Source organism: Drosophila navojoa, chromosome 3 (assembly GCF_054131105.1).
Source record: "Drosophila navojoa isolate 15081-1374.11 chromosome 3, UAZ_NAV_1.0, whole genome shotgun sequence".
NCBI classification, from domain to species: domain Eukaryota; kingdom Metazoa; phylum Arthropoda; class Insecta; order Diptera; family Drosophilidae; genus Drosophila; species Drosophila navojoa.
In genome coordinates this window covers 25,900,088-25,906,809 of record NC_142891.1, presented here as the reverse complement: position 1 = coordinate 25,906,809, position 6,722 = coordinate 25,900,088, and positions in this window count along the sequence as shown.

Below are 6,722 nucleotides of genomic sequence, written 5' to 3'. Positions count from 1 at the left end.
GCTTCCCTCGTTTCTGTTATTTGCTCAAGACGCAACTACAAATTGTTTTTGCTCTATGCGAGACTGTAATTAAAAATCATTTTTATTTATCGCATTTGTATGTTTTCATTTTAATTTAATTTTGTTTCCCCACATTTGTTCGGGTTTTTTGTTTTTACTCATATATTTTTTTTTTCCTTTTTTTTAGCGTGTAACAAATGCGCTGCAATAATTTTGGTCTGCCACGGCAAGTGTGACATTTATTACAAACATTTCGCAAGGTGCCTGGACGCTTCGATTCGTACGCCGATGGCTGCTAATAAATTAGCTCGCATTTAAAATTGAAAATGGAAAATTGGCAATGGCAAACATATGTGCGCGAGGCCAACGCACACAGCGTCTGGCCCAGCCATATAAATCATTCAAGCGAGCTGCCGGCAAATGATTTAAGAGCGTTTTCCATAAATGCTCTCAGTGTGTGATGCATAAAGCGCTCGAAGTCAAAACAGCAAATTGTATTTTAAATATAAAATATTAGTAAAATAAATAAAATAATAATAACAGTAATTATGATAAAAAATAATACATTACCTTAAGTTATTTTAATGTATTTCACTTTTATTTACAAAATTGTCTCATGCAATAAGGGTTATCTGTCGGTCAGGTATTCCCTACTGATCAATTAACAATGCTCAACTGACTGTGTTGACGCCTTGAAGGCATTCTCATAACATTTGCAATCATCTGCCACTGATAAGCTGAGCCCTTTGCCCCATTAGGTATTAAACAACTTGAGATCAGGCAAAGTCATGTCACCTACGACTTTATATTATCAACTATTTCATAAATTGTCTAGCTGCTGACATCGATCGATGTTTCAAAAAGTGATGGGAAATAACAAAATGCAAAATGCAAAGTTTCTTATTGAGATGAGTGCAGAGCTTGGATCAGTTCGAAATAAATTCAATCGTGACACAGTTCAAAATGGAAATATATCTGAAGCTCATCATCTTAATATCATTCAGTGTGAGCTTTGTGACAATGGTGTGTTCGGTAAGTATTTGCATATATATTAAATAGATATAAATATAAAATAGTATATACCATAGGAATGCCAGGCCAATAGAGAACTAGATGCACACTGTGGAAAATACTGCTATCAGATTGTGAAGCCCCTTCTTGCACACGCCTCATCCGTGTTCTCAAAAGAGAAATCTCTATCAGAATTACAATCGAAATTGGATAGCGATATGCAGAGTATAAAAGATCTACAGAAAACAATTGAACTAAGAGATAATGAATTGGCTTCTCAGCTTGAATTAATTGAATCAAAAGATAAGCAGTTGGCTCTTCAGACTGAGCTAATCGACACATATAGAAGAACAAGAGATACTACTATAATTGAAAGAGATAACGAAATATTGAAATTAAAATCTGACTTAGAAAATGAATCAGCTGCAAATGCTGCGAAAATTAAAGATCTTCAATCGAAGCAAACAGAATATATGGAATATATGAAAAAGTTAGAGGAACCTAACTGCCAAGGTAAATCCAATACATCTGCAATGATATTACCCAACATCGGGCCATTCCTCGTACCCTGCGACTCTAAGCTTGTGGGATCTGGTTGGATCGTGATTCAGCGTAGAATTGATGGAACTGAAGACTTTAATCGCAACTGGGAGGCATACAAGAGAGGATTTGGGAACATAAAACATAACTATTTCATGGGATTGGAGAAGATCCATTTAATTACACAATCGCAGCCGCATGAGTTATAATTCACTTGGAGGAATAATAACGAAGCCCGATATGCCCGGTACAGCCATTTCCTCATTGGCAGCGAAGAAGAGTCGTACGAGCTTAAGAAGCTTGGTGATTATTCTGGGAATGCTGCCGATGTCTTAGAATATCATAAAAACATGAAATTTTCAACAATTCAACAGATAACGATTTATCTGACAGGAGCTGTGCAGCAGATTTTGAGTCTGGCTGGTGGTTTAAGAAATGCTTCAAGTGGTAAAAATAGAAAGCAAAACACTTGAAACTATGTATGTATATGCCCTATTGATCTCTTGATAATTTCAGTAATTTAAACGGACCATATTTTAGGAAAGGAGATGCAAAAAAGTCAAGGAATCTATGGCATTTTAAACCGCTTAAGTTCACACAAATGATGATTCGGCCAAGGTCGACTTAAACCACTTTAACTTCAACTAGAACACTTCAATGTAAAGTTATAAATTATCTTTCGTTTCAATAAAGAAATATCTATGCATGCAGCCATTTCGATATTTGGTTGTAAATTAAAATTAATGTATTGGGTAGAATTTGTTGGAATAAATTTTCGCAAGCATCAGGTTATTTACGCCTGCCTGGTCCAACATGCGTCAGAACACATCTATTACGATATATGTATTTAAAATAATGTAAATGACAAAAGGATGTTTCGAGCTGGGACACACTTCGATAGCATCACTTGGTCTGGTTCAATGAATTTGCTGGAATCGTTAAGTGCTTTATGGACGGCATCTTTGAGAACAATAATATTTACCTAATAGGCGTGTGGATGATATTGTAATCTATATGAGATTGAAATACATGCTCACAGCTCGCATAATGCGTGAACGATGCGCGCCGAGAACATATGCCAGATTTTAATAATCATAAAAGCAAACAGCAAGAAGCAGCCCGGGCCGGGCAGCTCCGGCATGTAGCGAACGCTTCCACACACGCGCTGCCATTAGAATTGGCGCAAAAACTTCAAAGTGCAAAGGAAGCCGTGGCCAAAGCTGCCACCGCACAAAAGTCATTGTTATGCATGACGTCGAGTGCCAAAGGCAAAGTCGAAGCTGGAGCCAAGTGGCAGCCAAAGACATTTCCATAAAGTAAGGACAAGGGGAATGCTCGACTAGATGCTACCCTGAGCTAATCATTCAGCTGAGTTTACCTGCTAAATTGAATCTATTTTCCTTTGCGTTTTTATCTAAGAACTATCTCGAGTGAAACGATTCATAGCAAAAATATGCTTCAGTTGAAACAATGTATTATAATTTATATATTTATGTATTCAATTGTTATAAAGAATTAATTCTAAATAGCAAACTTTGAAGTCAGAGCAGCAAAGGCGTTCAGGCAGCTCTTCAAGTCTGCGAGTTATGCTAAAAACATTATTTGAGAAAGTCCGAAAATATTTGAAAAACAAAAATTAATTAATATAATTTTTTATGTGTTAGTTAAGTTAAGCTAATATTTCAATTAATATATTAAGTATCTGATATATATTAAAAAAAAAAATTAATTTCGATTTAAATATGTTCAAATATATGTATATTTAAGCTTTCAATCTTCGGATATATATTTTTTTATTATCGTAAGTAAAGCGATTTTAAAATATACATATATCTGAAACTTTTAATATCTAGCTCATTTTATTTTATTTATTTTATTTTTTTAATTCTTTTTTCATGAGAGATTAGAGTAAATCTACTTTGAAGACGAGCCTATGAGTAAAGCATTACAAACTGGGCCCTTCGGCTTGTTTATGTAGTGTTAATTTTCTCCAATTGGATTTGTAATTTGAAAAAAATTTGTCAATTATATAAACTTCAAAGCAGAAACCAATATGCCACGTCTGTGTTAGGGCTCGTTGCGACAAACAAGAAAAATATTAAAGATTCTCTCTCTTAAAACCATAATCATATTGACGTGATAGGATTACACTTTGCTAAGTGAATTAATAAAGTGTGTGAGCATCGCATCGCATCGCATCGGATCGACTTGGCGGCCAACTACTTAGGGAGACCACTCAATATGAGATGCACACAATATTATGGTCTAGAGTGGGTGACCGCCTAACACCCGCCGCCCGCTGTCCGCCGCCCCCGCCCTCCGGTTGGTTGCGTGTCCTGATTCTTGACAAGCGTCGACTGGGATGAGCTGCGGCTGCGGGTGAAACTTTTGCCACGCTCAACTTTCTTTGCCAACATTATTAACATAATTTATCACGACAAAGTCCGCTAAGCAGCTCCTCAATAAGGTAACACTTTTTTCTGCTTCTTCTTCTTTTGCCCAAAAGTTTTGCCAACAACCCAAAAAGGAAAACTTTAACCAAAACATATTCATTACATAAGCATTACACGAGGCACTTCTTCGACGCCTGTCAATGGCTCTTTCATTCAAAAGTTATATATATATAAATATATAATATATATACATACATATATAATTATGTCATGGAGGCCATGATTAATCGTTGCCTTGATATGGCTGGCTCGCAAATGAATTGACATTCATCGAGACGTCAAAAACGTTAACAAAAAGGAGAAAACAAAGAGAATTTCTTGCTTGGCCCTGGCTAAAAATCCTTGTCAATTTTTTATTTTTTTTGCTCATACTTATTCTTATACAACTTTAAAAAATATATAATAAAATATAAACATATAATGTAAGGAAAATAAAAATAAAATTGAGGTAAAATGAAAATTTTATCTTAATCTTTAAAACATCAACTAAATAAATATAAATAAAATATTTGAAATGAAAAAAAGCTACATTATAATAACAAATATTATAAATAAAAAATTTGGCTTACAAATATTTAAAATAATAGAATTAAGCCATACAAACAATTTTTATTTTTTATTAATTATAAATCATTTTTATAAATACAATTATTTCATACATATTTTCTATCTTGAAGAAATCAAGAAAACAAAATCAAAAATTGAAATTGATTTTTTTAATATATATATTGTTTCTATTTATTTATATTTATATCAAATATTTTAATATTTATATTTGTTTTAAAATTGAATTATGATTTTAATTTATAATAGTTTTGTTTATTGTAAAAATACATATAAAATTACTATCTGCTGAATATAAATATGTTATAACTAACTTATAGCTTAACTTAACTTAACTTATATTTATATTATAACTAATTTTTAAGGCTCAACGTATTTCTTCCTGTTGACATTTGATATATTTCAAGATGCTGTTTTCTAAGCTAAAAACTAAAGCATTATCTCTCAAGTTAAGTCCTAAATCTGCGACCTTGAAAGGAATCAAAGGACAGCACAGAAAAAACTATAAGCAATTACCATAAAAACGTTGACAAAACTTGGCAGTTCCATTGCGACCCAGTCATAATTCGAAAAGTTAGGCCAGCAACCAAAAATCTTGGATGTTTCTCGAGTATTTCTCTTCACTTCGCTATTTTACTTAGGTTTCTTATTTTGTTGGCTATTAAAAAGTTACGCTTTTCATTTCAATTGCTCGAGTGAAACTTGCAGCAGCTGAACAAATTACAAAACTAGTCGCATCAAGTTCGAGCAGTTGCTCGAAAGGGGCGTTAAAAGTGTTGGCCAAGACTTTGGCCGTTGCTTGCTGTTGGCCAACAGTGGACAGCTGACAGTTGGCAGTTGACAGGCAGTCAATAAATGTAAATTGTCAGAAAATTTGTTGGCAGTGCGAATCGCAAAAATGTTTATTAATTGGCCAATGGCTAGAGATCGATGCGAAATGCAGAGTGGATGTAACCGACCGTCTGGATACTCGTTCGTAACGAAAATTAATCAAATATTAATATAATATATTAGTAATTAAGATTAAATTAATAAAGTTCTATTCATTTGATTTGTTTCACAGCCTATACTTAGTTGCAACAGCTATGCACATACTCTATCGATATACCCCGAATGAGCTAATAAAACATGATTTCTCATCCATTTTGTTGTTGTATCTTTCCTGCTCTTAATTAATGCAAATTAGGTATCCAATGGAATTTGTTTGGCTGCCGAGGCTTATGCTCGGAAAAAAAAATTCCCCCGCAAATGAGTTTTTCATCAAGTCTAACAACTTAATTAGCTCATAAAAATGACGCCCGAAGCTGCTAACCCGCCCAACGCCAGGCACCACCCACCGCGCACCTCCCCTCCACCCTCCACCCTCCACTAACCGCTTTCTGCGTGCTGCGGCCACTTAAACGCAGCACAGATTGGCACCGAATCCGTACGGAAATGCTGGGGCGCCAGGTCGTAGGTCACGGCATAGGCGCAAAGCTAATTAGTATTAAGTGCTCTGGCGGCACTTGAAGCCACCCTCATATACCGCGTATTGTTGTTGTTGTTGTTGTTGTTGCCGCTGCTCCCATTGTGGTTGTTGGACGGCGTGCGCGTCGCCTCCGGGTGTGGCAAAATATTTTTGTGTGTGCGGTCACTTGTGAAATTCCAGCAAAACGCTCGGCAAAGCAACAACACGAATAACGGCAGCAAAAAGTGAGCAAAAACTAACAGACAGCAAGTCAAAGCAGAGCAGAGCTAAGACGAAACGTGAATACGCTTTCCGCTCAGCAGCACTGAGTCAACTAATTTCAAGAATTAATAAGCTACATACATATGTACATACATATGTACATACATACATATGTACATACATACATACATACATACATACATACATATGTACCATATGTACCATATGTATGTATGTATGTACATGTGCAATAGCTCAGATCACGCAGAGAGCGTGTTCTTAACTGTGTGTGTATATGTGACGTCTTTATATACATACATACACAATTATACATCAAGTGCAAGTGCTGCTCAGTTTATAAAAGAGAGATGGAGTATTTACATCGACTCTGTTTTGCTATTTCGTCCTGCTCTCAATTTCCCCTTCAACTCATTTCGCCTTACATAAATAAGCGCTCCGTTGTTTTCTATCAGCGCTTGTTGTCT